The sequence below is a fragment of the Helianthus annuus genome, chromosome 13 (assembly GCF_002127325.2).
Source record: "Helianthus annuus cultivar XRQ/B chromosome 13, HanXRQr2.0-SUNRISE, whole genome shotgun sequence".
NCBI lineage: Eukaryota > Viridiplantae > Streptophyta > Magnoliopsida > Asterales > Asteraceae > Helianthus > Helianthus annuus.
This window is the reverse complement of record NC_035445.2, coordinates 86,876,015-86,894,054: the sequence shown is the minus strand read 5'-3', so window position 1 is coordinate 86,894,054 and position 18,040 is coordinate 86,876,015.

Below are 18,040 nucleotides of genomic sequence, written 5' to 3'. Positions count from 1 at the left end.
ATGTTTGACCGGCTAAGACGATACTACAACCCCTGACTATTTGCGTGGCTTCTAAACTCTTACCATTAGCTAGTTCTACGACATGTTTGGTGGTTAGGGGTGTTGATGTACGTTTTAACAATTTACTGGCTTTCACTGAAATATAACTTGTATCCGCACCCGAATCAAATAAAACAGTAACATAAATATCGTCGAGGAGAAACTTACCCATGACCACATTGGGATCGTTCATTGCATCTCCTCGTCCTAGCACGAAAGCTCGACCCCTTGCCTCGTTGCCATTGTTGTTGTTGTTCCCACCGTTGTTGTGCCCGTTGCCCTGGTTATTGTTGTTGTTGCGGTTCTGGTTCAACTGAGGACAATCGCGTTTGTAATAACCTTCTGCCCCACACTGGAAACATCCCCGGTTTCCACGCTGTGGTTGCTGCTGCTGTGGGTTTTGAGGAACTGGTGGCGGGAGTTGCTGATTCTGGTTCGCAGGTCGTGAGCTTCTGCAATCTTTGGCTTCGTGCCGTAGCTTGAGGCATCTCTGACAACGTTCTTTACGACACCTTCCACTGTGGTGCCTGTTACACTTGTTACATAGTGGGTGAACTCCCCGGTATCCACCCTGCCCCTGACTGCCAGATGATTGCTGACTCGAATTCTGGTAGTCATTCATCCTGCACTACTGTGCTTGAGACTGAACGGAAACTGATCCCCTGCTGGAATCCCCATCCCATTTCTGTTTGTTTTCGTTGGGTGTAGCAGAAGTAGCAGCTGGAGTAGTAGTTGCACTGACGCGTTTGGGCAGCTTGTTCTGTTCTACTGCCTGATCTGTGAGTCAATGAGCAAGACGCTGGATGTCTTGGATGTTGTCAAGGTTTGCCGATGTAACATGGCTCTGGATCTCTGGCGCAAGTCCCTTGAGATACAAAATGCGCTTCACTGGAGGGTCCACCATAGTTGGACACAGAATGGCCAGTTCGTTTGACCGCTTTGTATAGGCTTCAATCTCTGACCCCGTCAGATTCAAGTGATAGAGCTCGTTCTCCAACTTGTGGATGTCATCACGCGTGCAGTATTCCCTCTTAATGAGTTCCTTGAAGTCGTTCCAGGGTGTGGCGTTAGCAGCTGCCAACCCTAAGATCTGAACTTGGGCGTTCCACCAAGTTAGTGCTATTCCTTCTAGCGTGCCAGTGGCGTATTTCACCCTGCGAGCCTCAGGGCATTCACACATCTCGAACACAGACTCGAGCTTTTCAAACCAGTGGAGGAGTCCCACTGCCCCCTCTGTGCCGCTGAAAGTACTTGGACGACAGTCCATGAAGTTCTTGAAAGTGCAGACAGGTTGCTGCGCGTGTTGACCTATTGTGTATGAATAGGACGAAGTTAAATATAAGGGTTAATGCAGGATCTAAGGAGCCTAGTGTGAGTCTATACTGCAGGGTATACTACCTGCTTGAGCAGCTGCAAGTGCCGCAGCAACTTGAGCTTTAACGAGAGCCTCTAGCTGGGCTTGAGTCATGTTAATTCGTCCAGACATGATCTTCATTGTAAAAGTAACGTAAGTGAGAATGGTTCGCGAGTAGGGCGATGACAGAAAAGCGTAAGTACGTAGGTATTCTCATGTAATAAAGTCATGTGTATCTAAGTGTACTACGAGCAAAGTTCTATACGTTTCTAGCAAGCAGGTAATAAACATAAACCTTATTACCTAGGATGTCGAGTCTTGCACGTGGAGAGAAGCGTCGTTGTGGATCGTTGAGAGCACTGTTCTGGTTATAGTCTGGTTTTAATAAAAACGTTTTCCCATATTAAAACCTAGTTCTCTATAACCAATGGCTCTGATACCAATCTATCACACCCCCAAAATCCCACACGCGGAGTATCACCGCTTGGGAGGGTGACTGACGAGGATCAAGCCATCAATCATATCAAACACAGCATTTAATAATATAAGTAGATAAAGTAATTCATCACGACATGATTGATGTTCAAAACCAAACTTTATTTAAGTAGCGGAAGCATAATAATGAAAGCCCAAAATAAGTTATAAGTTCAAGTATCGTTCACGATCCGTATCCCACAACGACCCGCTCCTCCTTGTGCAAGCTCCAATAGTACCTAAGGTCCTGCAAGGCATGCAGCAGAGAGTCAACAACTAGTTGAGCGAGTTCACAGAAAGTAAGTTCAGTAATAGTATTGGTATAGTAAGCATTGCGTTCGTTCATTTAATCATGTATCGTATTAGTTCGTATCGCAGCCCTCTAGGCATGTATGCGAAGATTAGGGAAAGTTCTCAAGTATTCTAGACTATGTATATTTGTATCGCTGGCCACCCTGGCATGTGTGCGAAGATTTAGTATGTATAGTTCGCAGCCTTCCTGAGGCATGTGTGCGAAGATCAGTCATAATATCGCAGCCAACCCTTGGCGTGTGTGCGAAGATCAGTTCAAGTAGGTATACTAGTCTAGCCGTATCTTATCATTTACCATCCTCACCCTGAGGACCATATCATTAGGTTCCATTAACTAAGTACGCACGAAATAATCACCCAATCCCATTCCCACCCTGGGAACCCCATGCCTTGGTTGTGTGAACTCACCTTGGGTTGCTCGGCAGATACACAAAGGAAAGGGTTCTTGAACTAAAGTGGTCAACCACGTCCTAACAGGGTTACCATACAAGTCAGGTTTTGGTTTCAAGTAGTGCAGACAAGCATCACATAGATAGCATATAAGAACGCATACGGATCATGGCAACATGCAACATCACGTTCAATAATCATAACTTATTCAAGATTGGGCTCGCACAAGCTTAGTGGCCTTGTGCGAGTCATCCGTTGGAGTCCACTAGTACCCGGCCCAATGTCAAGAAACCCAAACAAAACCATAACATGAACATAGCCATAATAACATGTCTTGAGCGATCCAGAAATACATACGGCCCAACATACATCCGATCGGGTTGTGCGACCAGGTTTGGGCCTTGAGGCCCAACAGTTAAACAGCATTACCATTTGTGCGGCTGGACATGCCTTGTGCGACTGGACATGTCTTGTGCGACCAGATCAGCTTGTGCGACTGATCTGCTTGTGCGAGTGGGGTCTTGGGCGGTCCAACTGATCTTGTATGATCCGGTTGTGTTGTGCGATCGGAAGTGGGCTTGTGCGGTTCTATCTGGGCTGGTCGGCCCAACTGCTTAACAACATTGCAACAGTTTGATCCAAAGGATCTTGTGCGATTGGGCCATCTTATGCGGTCAGGAAACTTGTGTGTGATCCAGCCATGATGTGCGACCGACTGGCTTATGTGATTGGGGCTCTTTGTGCGATCAAGGCCCCTTGTGCGATAGGTTTAATTATCCGAATATTATGCATATCAGTTACACAACTATTATCTTGCAATCAATTTCGAAGTTTCCAAGTTTATCATATTCAATTAACAATTTCCATTCAAATCTTACAACCTATACGGATCAAACATGCATAATTCAAATGTTTCCTCAAGAACCCTAATTACATATCAAGTCTAATCATCAAGCATAGCAAGCAAATATAACAACTCGATACTTATCCAAGTTCGATACATCACAGCCGAAACCTCATTGATCAAACATAACATCCAGATTATCATGCAAATCTAATTCGCAAACAAGACATGATAGCCGAACAATAACTACAATCACATATCCGATTGGCTAGAACATTAACATATGATCAATATTAAAACACTATCGATTATCATCATACTAAATCATGCTATCAAGAACCCTAGGTTATCATTCGAGATTATCATATCACACACAACATAATATCATCAAACAATAGTTAATCATACTAACCGACTAGAGAAGGAACGAGAGTTGATCCGAACAAGAGAATGGTCCGAACCCTATGAACTTCGATGAGGATGATGTTTGGCTGCCTTCGGTTCGTGAGAGAGAGAGAGGAGAGCTAGGGTTTTGTGTGTGATAATGTTTTGCAAATATGAGAGAATTACAAACACACCAAGTGTTATGCGTGTGAGGTGGGTGGGCCGAACCCAATCATGGGCTGCCCTTTTGGTCCGTGTGCAAACCATACGGCCCAATGGCCATGTGCGATCGAGTAAGGATTTTGCGGTTTGTGCGGTTTGGGCTCGATTAACATACATACATACACATATTACACAATGCACATAACAAACATATCCTTAAATAATATATTACACATAAGCATGTAGCGTTACAAGATAGGTCTAAAGTACGAGTTGTCACACCGTGCCCAAGAAGCAGCAGAAAAGACAAACTAGTAGAAGCTTCTATTGCCCACCATGGGGCTGTGCCAAGTGGACACGGGGGCGTGGTCAGAGTACAGCAGACGCATTTATTGTAATTGCGAATTACAATTAATGAAGAGAGAGAGTGTCAGACGAACATGGGGCCGTGCCCAGCGGGCACGGGGCCGTGCCCAGGCTTCTGTTCAGCCTATAAATAGGAGTGCTTGGAGACATTTCAACTCATCCCTTGGCACACCACCTCTCTCACACTTCACCCACCACCCACCACCACCATAACACCATCATCCACCACCATCATCCATTGTCCATCATAGAGTGTGTGAGTCATCTCGGGATCCAAGATTGATTGTAAGAGTTCTTGACAATCAAAGGCCATGTTTGCCTAAGTCTCTTACATCACTTGGTGAAGACAAGTGTCTAGTGTAATACTTTTTATTTTTAATCTTTTGCACTTTTTATTTGGTTTTGTATTAATGACTTTAATAACTAGTTTCTTATGTTGAAGGTGATTCTTCCTTATCGTTTGTCCGTGGTGTCTTGACATTATTTTACTGTCTATATAAAATAAAAGATTTTCACCATTCATATCTCCACGGTCTATATGGAGGTAAGTTGGCTACCTGGTCGGGGGCTAAGGGAACGGTTTGGTAAGAGTCTTGCCCTTGTTCAGCGTTTAGAGGTCCTACAAGGGACCTGGGTCAAATTTAGTAGGATCTCCTTCAATACCCAAAGGTATTGGATGGCGGGGATCCAAACTCTTTGACCCCCTCATAAGTAAACTGCTATTAATACTATAACCCGGCTACTTAGGACTGTATCCCTGCTGACTCAGACTACTTAGTCGAGGGTAACGTCACCTTCAAAACGCACCACACCCTTCCAGGGTGAGACCTTCAACATAACGAGGGCTTAACTTGCCGTGTTTCCCAAAACGCACCACACCCTTCCAGGGTGAGACCTTCAACATAACACGATCACCAACTGCGAACTCCAAAGGTTTCCTACGCTTATTAGCATAGCTTTTCTGACGGTCGTGCGCTGCTGCCATCCGATTCCTAATCTAAACAATCTTTTCTAAAGTTTCCAACACAAGTTCAGGGCCTGTGACCTGGCTGTCACCCACCTCAGCCCAACAGAGAGGTGAATGACACTTTCATCCGTACAATGCTTCGAACGGAGCTACCTGGATGCTGGTATGGTAGCTATTGTTATAATAAAACTCTATCAAGGGCAAGTGTTTCTCCCAACCCTTGCCAAAATCAATCACACACGCACGCAACATGTCTTCAAGTGTCTGGATGGTTCGTTCACTTTGACCATCCGTCTGTGGGTGATAAGCAATGCTCATGTCGAGACGTGAACCAAATGATTTGTGCATCGACTGCCACAAATCCAAAATGAAACGCGGGTCACGATCCGAGATAATAGAGGTCGGCACCCTGTTCCTAGAAACCACTTCCTTTAGATAGACAGCAGCTAGTTGTGAGAACTTATCTGTTTCTTTGATTGCTAGAAAGTGTGCTGACTTCGTGTGACGATTAACGATCAGCCAAATTGTGTCGTTCCCGTTTTGAGTTCTAGGTAGCCCAGTGACAAAATCCATTGCGATTTGCTCCCATTTCCACATGGGTATTTCTGGTTGTTGCAGCAATCCAGACGGTTTCTGATATTCCACTTTAACTTTCGAGCAGGTCAAACACTTACTCACATATGTCGCGATGTGAGCTTTCATCTTCGGCCACCAATACATGACTTTGAGATCGTGATACATCTTATCTGAACCTGGATGGACAGAGTATCGAGACTTGTGTGTTTCGTCCATCACAAGCTCTCTAAGGTTTCCAAACAAAGGGATCCATACACGTTCCATGAAGTAGAGGATACCATCCGATCTTTCTACAAATCGTTTTTCCATACCCCTTAAGTACTCTGCTTCAATGTTTTCCTCTTTCAACGCTTCAATTTGTGCATAACGGATCTGGTCAGGTAGGTTAGAATGGATAGTGAGCTGCAAAGCACGAACACGTTTGGGTTTTGATTCCTTCCGACTGAGTGCATCAGCCACAACGTTAGTTGATATGCGTAAAATGCAACATATAAATTATATCAATTATGGCATAAAACTAACCCTTTTTTAGTACTAATGTTGGAAAAAGTGTGTTTTTGTCTTCCTTTTATATTTTCAGGATTAAATGAACTCAAATTAACAAAAGAAGCAAAAAGACAGCAAAATTTAACATAAATACAAGAAAAAGGACAAAAGTGGATTGCCCGACCCCTCGACAACATCCTCCCAAGCAAAACAAGGAAGACAGAAGGCTGAACACGCCCCATGCTCAGTGAGCACGGGGCCATGCCCAAGAAGCAGCAGAAAAGACAAACTAGTAGAAGCTTCTATTGCCCACCATGGGGCCGTGCCCAGTGGACACGGGGGCATGGTCTGAGTACAGCAGGCGCATTTATTGTAATTGCGAATTACAATTAATGAAGAGAGAGTGTGTCAGACGGACACGGGGTCGTGCCCAGGCTTCTGTTCAGCCTATAAATAGGAGTGCTTGGAGACATTTCAACTCATCCCTTGGCACACCACCTCTCTCACACTTCACCCACCACCCACCACCACCATAACACCATCATCCACCACCATCATCCATTGTCCATCATAGAGTGTGTGAGTCGTCTCGGGATCCAAGATTGATCGTAAGAGTTCTTGACAATCAAAGGCCATGTTTGCCTAAGTCTCTTACATCACTTGGTGAAGACAAGTGTCTAGTGTAATACTTTTTATTTTTAATCTTTTACACTTTTTATTTGGTTTTGTATTAATGACTTTAATAACTAGTTTCTTATGTTGAAGGTGATTCTTCCTTATCGTTTGTCCGTGGTGTCTTGACATTATTTTACTGTCTATATAAAATAAAAGATTTTCACCATTCATATCTCCACGGTCTATATGGAGGTATGTTGGCTACCTGGTCGAGGGCTAAGGGAACGGTTTGGTAAGAGTCTTGCCCTTGTTCAGCGTTTAGAGGTCCTGCAAGGGACCTGGGTCAAATTTAGTAGGATCTCCTTCAATACCCAAAGGTATTGGATGGCGGGGATCCAAACTCTTTGACCCCCTCATAAGTAAACTACTATTAATACTATAACCCGGCTACTTAGGACTGTATCCCTGCTGACTCAGACTACTTAGTCGAGGGTAACGTCACCTTCAAAAGAGGGGCCTACCATAATTTGCATTAATAACTTAATTCATTATCTTTCAATAATCCGATCCTTTAGGACTGTATCCCTGCTGACTCAGACTACTGGGTTGAGGGTAACGTCACCTTCAAAAGAGGGGCCTACCACAATAACTAAGATAATCTCTTAAACAAGTGCAAAAGTGCGAAAATAATTATAGGTTACACTATACACGAGTCGGATCCAAGTGATTCATCTTGCCTATATGTTTCTACTTTTATTTTTATTTTTTAGCATTTAGTTAGTTTTATTTTCTTAGTTTTAAAATCTTTTCTAACATTTCGATTTGATTAGACGTTGAGGATAAACCGGTACTAAAAGCTCTTGTGTCCTTGGACGACCTCGGTATCTTACCAACACTATACTACGTCCACGATAGGTGCACTTGCCCATATGTGTGTCTGGTATTAGTAAATATCGTGTTTTATAAATATAAAACTTGGCTAAAAGGGTGTAAAAAGGGCTTAAAATATATACCTAAAACATATTACACCTCACACGCATCATTAGCCTTACCCGGATGATACTTCATCGCATAGTCGTAGTCACTTAAGTGTTCTACCCAGCGGCGCAGTCGCATATTCAAATCCTTCTAGTCAAAAATATGCTGAAGGCTCATGTGGTCAGTATAAATAGTGCATTTAGTACAGTACAGGTAATGCCTCCAGATTTTGAGCGCAAACACCACGGCTCCCAATTCTAAGTCATGTGTCGTATAATTCCTTTCGTGAACCTTCAACTGTCGCGAGGCGTAGGCTATCACCTTCTCGCGTTGCATCAACACGCAACCGAGACCCTGAATGGAAGCATCACAATATACCACAAAATCTTCTATACCTTCAGGTAGAGACAAGATCGGTGCACTGCAGAGTTTCTGTTTTAACAACCGGAAAGCATCTTCTTGCTTCGTTCCCCATGAGTATACAACGCCTTTCTGTGTCAATGAGGTAAGAGGTTGGGCTATCTTCGAAAAGTCCTTAATAAACCTGCGAGAGTACCCAGCGAGTCCAAGAAATTGTCGCACCTCTGAAGGATTCTTTGGTGCCGCCCAATTCCTTATAGCGTCAATCCTAGCAGGATCCACGTGTATCCCTGATTCGTTCACAATGTGGCCAAGGAAGTGTATCTCTCGAATCCAGAAGTCACACTTAGAGAATTTTGCGTAAAGCTGCTCCTTCCTCAGAAGCTCCAAAATAAGACGCAAGTGCCGCTCGTGATCTTCCTTGTTCTTTGAGTATATCAGAATGTCGTCGATAAACACGATAACGAAGTCGTCGAGATACGGTTTGCATACACAGTTCATGAGATCCATGAAGACCGCTGGCGCGTTTGTCAACCCAAACGGCATAACTAAAAACTCATAATGCCCATACCGCGTTCGAAAAGCCGTTTTTGGAACATCCTCTTCTCGGACTCTTATCTGGTGATAGCCCGATCTCAAGTCAATCTTCGAATAAAAACTTGACCCTTGCAACTGGTCAAATAAGTCGTCGATACGTGGTAGAGGATAACGATTCTTAACTGTCACCTTGTTGAGTTCTCGATATTCAATACCCATGCGAAAGGACCCGTCTTTCTTCTTCACAAACAGAACTGGGGCTCCCCAAGGTGAAGAACTGGGTCGAATAAAGCCTCTATCCAACAGCTCTTGTAGTTGATTGGATAGCTCTTGCAACTCTCCAGGTGCAAGATGATAAGGAGCATGAGAAATTGGGGCCGCTCCTGGCGCAAGATCAATCTGAAATTCCACTTGGTGGTGAGGAGGTAGACCAGGTAGTTCCTCAGGAAATACATCAGGAAATTCACGAACAACTAGCAGGTCCTCAATCTTTCTTTCTTCTGATGGAGTATTAGTAACAAGTGCTAGAATGGCAGGATACCCCTTTCGTAGACACTTCTGCGCTTGCATAGCTGAGATAATACCAACCATCATCCCACTACGATGCCCTTGAACCGATAATGACTCTCCATTGGGGAGGGGAATACCTACGATCTTCTCCTTGCATAGAATCTCAGCTTGATGTTTGGAAAACCAATCCAAACCAACCACTATATCAAAACTACCGAGGGTAACAGGAAGGAGGTCAATATCAAATACTTGACCCACAAGATCTAGTTTACACCCAAAAAGGACATGTGAAGCTTCAATCATTTTGCCATTAGCTAACTCTACTGCATGCTTAACTTCTAAAGGTGTTGGGGTTAACCCTAATCGCTGACTGAACTCTAGGGACACATAACTCCAATCGACACCGGAATCAAATAACTACAGAAGCAAAAAAGATTGTTCACAGAAAACGTACCAGTCACGACATTGCCATCATTCCTAGCATCACCAGCACCGATCGTAAATACCCTTCCCCGAGCACCATTGCCCCCATTGTTGCCATTATTGTTGTTCCCAACATTGTTGTTGTTGTTGTTCTGGCGGTTGTTGTTGTCGTTGACATTCTGATTCAGCTGAGGGCAATCCCGCTTGATGTGGCCCTCATCCCCACACTGGAAGCACCCCTTCCTATAGCCTTGGTTCTGATGGGGCTGCTGCCTTTGCTGTTGTTGATGTTGCTGATTCTGCTGCTTTGGGTGCGGGGCTCTACAGTCTTTGGCCTCATGGCCCACTTTTTTCGCACCTACGGCAGGCCCGGACACATGATCCATAATGATGAAAACCACACTTGTTGCACTTGGGCTTCTTACCAACGTAGAAGCCTTGATTCTGGTTGCTACCCTAGCCTTGATTAACTGAGGACGACTGACTGAAACTGCGGTTATTGCTGTTGTCAGGCCTTTTCTGGGATTGACTCGCACTGGTTGCTTTGTCAGTATCGTTTCACTTGCGCTTGTTATCACTAGCAGGTGTGGTAGCGGTAGCAGTAGAGGTAGTAGCAGAAACACGTGGCGGTAACGCACCACGTTCGATCTCTTGGTCAGTAATCTTATGTGCCAAACGGATGATCTGGGGTAGGATGTTAAGGTTTGCAGTAGTGACATAACCCTTTACAGCTGGTGCTAGGCCCTTGAGATACAACACAATTCGTCGATGTGGAGGTCGAGAAAGGTTAGGGCACAAAATTGCTAGTTCTTGAGATCGTTTCGTATAAGCCTCGATCTCGGATCCTTCCATCTTCAAATCGTAGTACTCGTTCTCGAGCTTCTGAGTCTCATCACGAGGACAGTACTCTTCTCGCATCAACTCCTTAAAATCATCCCAAGTCGTTGCATTAGCCATCTCGATGCCCAACATCTGCACCTGGGCATTCCACCAAGTTAAGGCACCATCCTCCAAAGTGCCAGTAGCATACTTCACCCGATCCCCCACGGGACAGTTACACATAGCGAACACTGACTCAGCTTTCGTGAACCATCGAAGTAGCCCCGCAGCCCCTTCAGTCCCACTGAAGGTCTGTGGCTTACAATCCATAAATGTCTTAAACGTGCAAGCAGGCGAATGGTTTTGATTCTGATGCGCTGGCTGACCTAATGGACGAAAGAAAATACAACACGAGGGTAAGAGTTGTGTACGTGACACAAGAATAAAGAAGTTTTGGCACATATCGTACCAGCTTGATAGGTTGCTAATGCCTCAGCCACACGGGTGTTAATCAGATTTGTCAACTCAGCCTGAGTCATCGCGATGTGTCCACGTCCATGGCCTCGTCGACTCATGATTCTATATGAGGAGAGGGAATAAGTTTAAGAATCGAGATAAGGTAGGAGTCAAATCTCACGTTGATATCTACATACTACAAAGTTTACACCAATCAACAGGGTAGAACCCTTCTCACACTCGTTAAGCCTCACTGGGACTCACATGCACCTCACGTTATCATTATGTGTGCACCCATATTAATAAGGCAATTTGCAGGCTTATCTCAGTGCCTCTTAACTTGCGCTAAAAGTTTCCCCCACATTCAAATAGTAAAACGGAAGGCATCACAGAATTATTAATCACAAGAGTCGAAGGGCAGTGCCAAACTATCTAGCTCCACTAAAACATGTAGCACAAGTAATCACATCGAGGTATCAAATATGTTGTTTCATGCAAGTCGTGTGTGGGTAACTACTAAACAGGTAATGCATAAAGTAAACAGAAGACGAACCTTGCAATCTGGAGTTGAATGTCATGGTCGATTCTCGAAGTTGTTCGATTATAGTCTGGTTTTATAAAAACGTTTTAAAACCTAGTTCACTATAACCAGTGGCTCTGGTACCAAACTGTCACACCCCCAAAATAACACATGCGGAAACACCGCGGGACGTGTGACGTACCAGGATCCAAGCCACCAATCACATTGAACTACGCATAATATTTGAATAAAACATTCCATTCATTTCAAAATATAAATCCAAGTCATAAGTTAAACCATAGTAAACGTTCAGCGGAAGCATAATGTAAACTGTAAATCAATTATTTCAAAACATGTGTTCATAATCAACGAAGCAAGTATCCAATAGTCTCGACCCATGACCACTCCCGCACTCCCAGATAGCAAGTCCAAAATCAAGAATCTAACGACCTGCAAGCATTCAGACAAGTGTGTAAGACGACGCTGGTGAGTTCAAGGTTTGTTAACACGTTTTAGTTACCAGATATGAGTGTAAGACAATTCAATGATTTGATTTGATGTTGTTATTAAATCGATTACCGCAGATGGCTCTAGATTTATTTGCCCAAACCCCAATGCTCAATCACACATTGGTCAAGTGGTTAAGGTAATTAGTTCACGACCGTCCTCCCCGGTACGGTGTGAGGGTGCCAAACCTAATAGCGCTATCAACTAATAACTTCGTTACCTCCCCGTGAACTCACCTTAGGTTTGCTCGGTATTTATCAAATTACCCATTCCAGTTAGTCAACCAACCCTACCGTGGTTAACAATATTATCAGTTTCACAATTAAACAAGTCATTGTTTTCACACAATTTACATTCCTCACGAGATCACAGTATATCAGTTAGTAAGTTCGCATGTGAGTAACACATAACATAGCAGGTTAGTTGTTGAACCAAGTTTCTTAACCTCATTGACATGTAGAATGGGTAGTGCACACACACAAGTATCTATCATCCTTAACATCAAAGCACCTACTGTTCATCTCAGCAACTTACACGGCGAAACACCCCCTATGACGAAAGGTCATCTTTCATCGAGGTGAGGGGTGACAAAAAACCCATAGGTTTCGTCGAGATGCTTGTCAGCGAAACACCCATGTTTCGTCGATATGGGTTGTGACGAGAAACCATATGTTTCGCCGAGCAGCAGTTACAAATTCAATGGTTACAGTTTGACAGGTTATAGAACCCTAATCATCATCGACAGTTTCACCATAATCATCGATCAATCATCAACATGCACAAGGACATTAATAATACAAATACACATATCATCAATTTATCATTCTGACCGGATCGTTACATCATGACTACATCTTTAATCATGTAAACCCTAATCTAACAGATCATACCCAACTGTTGCTGATAATCACATAAATCTAGCGGTTTGTTATCATCAAGAATACGGAGACCGGGTTAACAATCACAATCATCATTAATATGATTACCAAAATCAAGACACCAAGCATCACATAGCAAAAAATCACTAATGATTTCAAGCAAACAGTCAATAACGGTCGGGCACTAACCGAGATAAAGGGAATGATAGGTTTGACTGATATGGAGAGCTCCAAGAACTCAAGGTTGTCGCCGCACAGGAGATAGAGAGTTCTAGGGTTTGATAATTAACGCCTTACGTACTAATTGTGTGAAAACAAAACAATATAACTGATTTGTTACTGGGCCTCCTCTGGGCCGAAGGCCCATACGGCGAAACACATATGTTTCGTCCAGTAAGGTGATGGCGAAACACTATATGTTTCGTCGATTATGGTTTGTGGCGAAACACCCAAGTGTTTCGTCGAGTATGGTTATAACAGTTCATAAGTTTATAAGTTTACAAGTTTATTACTTACCAAATTACAATTCAATACACCAAACATATATCAAACATAAACAAGTTACAATGCAAACGAATTATGAAAACACTTAGCGAAACGAGTAACGTGTCAAGTAAGGACCTTGAAAACTCGGGTTGTCACATCCCTATCCATATAATTTCATCAACGTTGAAGGGACCATTATCAGCTTCAATAGACACCTAAGAAGTAGAGGACTTTTTCACCTGGGACCCTTGTTTGTGAACAAGATCTACTACAGGTGGCTTAGGCTTACCAAGCCCACCAGACAGAGTTTCCAAATTTGGCTCTTTCTGAGCTACTTTAAACCTGAACCTTTGGATTGACCCGGTAGATGTATTTCCATTGCATGTTAGGTTCCCCATAAGCCCATTTATCTTCCCCCACTATCACCGGATCTACTCCAGTCACTAGAGTAACCTCTTCTTCATCGGAAAAATCAACAAATGAAGGCACCGAGTCATCGTCAACCTCCAATATCTAGGCCTGAAAAGAAGAGCTCCTCGCTACAACTTTAATCTCATCAGCGATTTTCGACTCGTGAAAAACCAAAACCAAAACCAAAACCCCAACCTTTTCTGAATCCAAACTCCCTTTTAAACAAGAAGCACCCGAACCGGAGAAAACCTTCCCAAAGTTGGAGGCTATGCGGTTGAATGACCCGACGTCCCATAAGTAGACAGGGACCCCTTTGATCAATAACCATTCAATCCTTTGATACTCTAACTCTTGCCCTTTCTAAACGTCTACCGAGGAGGACCACCTTTCCCAGACTCCCTTCTTGTGTTCTAAAAAATCCAACACTTCAATTTGCAATGGGAAAGTAATGAGGAATCTTACACCCCTAGCTATCGAACCCCAACATTGCACCTTCTTCAGATAGTTAAGGATGGAAACATCAGAAGCCTCCCACACAGAAGAGTTACCACTCCAATGTTTTTTAGGCAAGTTTTCTTTCATCTCTAGTGACACCATTTGAATGATTTGTGCTCAGTATCTCCTCCTCAAGAAAGCATTACAATAAGGATCAGGAGAATTTTCATAGATCGGAAGCTGCATAGCCTCTCTCGTCGAGGTTCTTCCATCTTTGGCATATGTGGGTTCGGTTCTTATTTTTTGCCCACTTCATGATACTCCCCATCGACGCTTCTAGAACCATCCTTTTGAAACTTTGCGACGTTCACACCGATAATTGCCCCATCAATCTTAACCTTGGACGCCTCAAGAATCCAATCTTTAGTTCTGACGATTTGCTACATCCTGATGAACCCAAAGCGATTCCCGGATCCGTTTCTCTTTGCCTGAACAAACGCATCCCTCAAGTTCAGGATGATCTTGAAAGCTTCCTAGGGACGAATGGTATCACAACTATCCGGGAGATTCGAGATGAAGAACATACTGGCATTTTTGAGGTCTTCCTCCCTACGTCTCCTCCTGGTTTCCGGTTTCTTTGCCTTGTAGACGTAACTCCTTCCTAATCCTTACTATCCGCATACTTGTTCTTGGCAATCTTTTCATTTTCCTCCTTTTTTCATTGTATGTAAGTGCTCTATATTGTCGAAGTAATCGTCCCATGCAATGTTTCTGTTGGATATGTTGTTGTATCTTCTCATTTTGTTTTCGACGTCTCTTCGTTTTCTGTCGTCCGCCCCCGTCTCCATTCTCACCTTTTTGAATAATTAGTGTATAAAGCAATGGTTTTTAACATATACATTATGCCTTTTTATCTAAAACAATTATAGTTGTATTGCTTAAATTTTAAGATGTTAATGCTTGGTGCATTATAAAGTGTAAATATATTTGGTTACTAATATTTGTTGAGTAATATATAACACATTTTTTACTAATAAGAAATAATAACTTTTTTTAACGACAAATTTGGATCACTGACGGACTACTGGAGTGTCATCGTGCTACCAGCTGAACCACCTGATCATATACATCTTCACTAGGCTATAATGCCTATAAACTAATTTAGAAAGAAACCCAATAAATATGGGAAAACCTCACTTACGCAAATCGAACACAGGACCTCATTAATGATCAACACCAGCTATTATGAATCTTAACCTTGAATTCGTTTTATCACTGAACTTAGAGCATACGTAGTGGGGCGCTTTCCCCCTTCATGGCGCCACCAAAACGCCGGCAACACCAAAACTCCGGGCGCTATCAAACGAAAAATGGGGTGTGGCGCGATGATTTTAGCGGCGTGATGTGTGTGTTTTTTTGATTTTTTTTTATTTTCTGGTTGTTCCCCTCATATATATAATGCTTTGTTTTTATTTTGTGTTGCAGGCATATATCGAAGAAGAAGGAAGACAAGGAAGAAGAGGAATTTTAGGGTTTTTAATTTATGGGCTTTGGGCTGGTTTTGTGTTTTGTTTTTATGGGCTCTGGTTTTCCACCAAAATTTGAGTTAATTATTTTAATTTAGTGTAAGGTTTTTTTATTTATTTTATTTTAACGCTTTTATTTTATTTTATTGTAATCTTTTTTTATTTAATGAAATGGTTTTTAATTTTATAAAGTTAGAAATTAATTTAAAAAACGAAAATTAATTAATGTGAGTGTAGGTCCAGGTTTCGGGACCGAAACCGTGATTTTATGTTTATGTTCAAAGATGGAAGAGATAAGAGAGATGATAACAAACAAACTTTGTATTAATCCGGTAGTAAACATTACAAGTCGGCCCGGTTACATGACAACCGAACTAATACCAAAGAAGTATACATCCGGGGAGAAACCAAGTGGTGATTTCTCCCGGTGAGGTCTCAGACCTCCTCACACTCTCTTGCACACACTTGTGCTCTCACTCTTGTGTTGCAAATGACAAAGTGTTGGTATTTATACCAAAACACAGGCTGCAGGTCGAAGGATCAGACTGACTGGTCGAAACATCATCTATCGATCAGACAGTCTTCGAAAGATACACACATACCTCGAATGATATCCTTCGAGGTCCATCCTTCGATGGGTATCTTTCGAGCTCATCGAAGGATATTCATAATCCTTCGATGCCTTATCCTTCGACACCCATCATAGCACAACCATACTTTGTCTAGCAACACACACACGGTCAAACGAATAACCCTCTCGTTTGACCACTTCAAACGAGCGGGTCTATACACGTTCGTTTGACCGTTTCACTAACTATTACAAATTCAGCATAAAATAAAACTAATCTATTCGACAAGCATCGGACACAAAATCTGCATCAACAAATTCCCCCTTGTCCGTTGCTGTCGAATGCTGAAAATGCAATTGCAATCATCGATCTTCAGTCAAGTAATCATCTTCTGTGTAAACAAATTCCCCCTTGACCGATGATCCAGGTAAGTAGTATCTCGACGCTCATTGTATAGAGCTTCCCCCTCAGAGTACGCGCATCCGTGTTTGAGTGTTGTGCAATTTCCTCAAAGGACTCAATTGACCGATCTTCCGCTGATCTTCCAATACTCCAACCGGCATTTGATAAGGGTTCCATTCTATAACAACTGCATCAAGTCTTGATCTTTAAGCATACCTATGATTGCGTTTAGAAATTTACCGAAGAAATTCAACATTTGAAAATTTTTATCCCCCCATTTCTTTGGTAAAATCTCTAAACCTTAACAGATTCTTTCCACTTCAAAGAAACTGTCGTCAAATATTCACCAATTCCCTCCACTAAGCGGAACTGTTGTGTTTGGCCCATAATAGTCACGTTACCATTTTTGCCATTGCATCAGTAACCGTGACTACCCCACAATTTTTCAAACATCAAGTTTTCATCATCTCTTGTGTTCATCATGCTGCATCACCCCGCGTGTTCCCAAATCCCGTACGAATTTTGATGTTGAAATTTTGAAGCCCGGTTTGGATAATCCTTACGAACACCCGACCCGACTCCAAGTGAATTAAATGATTAACCCCAACAAACTGTCTGAGCTCATAAAATTCCACAACATCTGGATCCTTCGAAACATCTGCATCAAACGAAAGATAAACACCAAGACAGCTTCGAAAGATGATCTTTCGTAAGTCTTTCGAGCGCATGTCACATATCTTTCGAGCATCTTTCGAGCACATGTCACAGATCTTTCGAACACCTTTCGAAGTTGGACATGGCTGATCCTTCGTACACTTCAGAGTTGATCCTTCGAAGTCTTTTTGATCCTTCGAAGAACTGATGATCTTTCGAGCACTCCTGTTCATCTTTCGAATCTCCTTGATCGAAGGATGATCTTTCGAGATCGAAAGTTATCTTTCGATGGTTCTGACACAAGGACAGAAAGTACGACAGGTTGGTGAAAAGTTGATGTGGTAGGTGACCAACTTTCGCAAATTTCGAAGCATGAAAATTTGAAATTTGAATTTTGTTTGATCCTTCGAAAACTGTTCAATCTTTCGATGGACAAACATCATCTTTCGAAATTTGAAGCTGTCAAGAACATCAAGAACACGGAGGACTGTTCATCTGCAGATCTGACGAAAACACTTTGTATACAGTTTTTGATGATGGAAACTTGAAGATTTAGGAGAAAAACATAAAACCCAACACCCGGTTTAGCACAGATCTGGA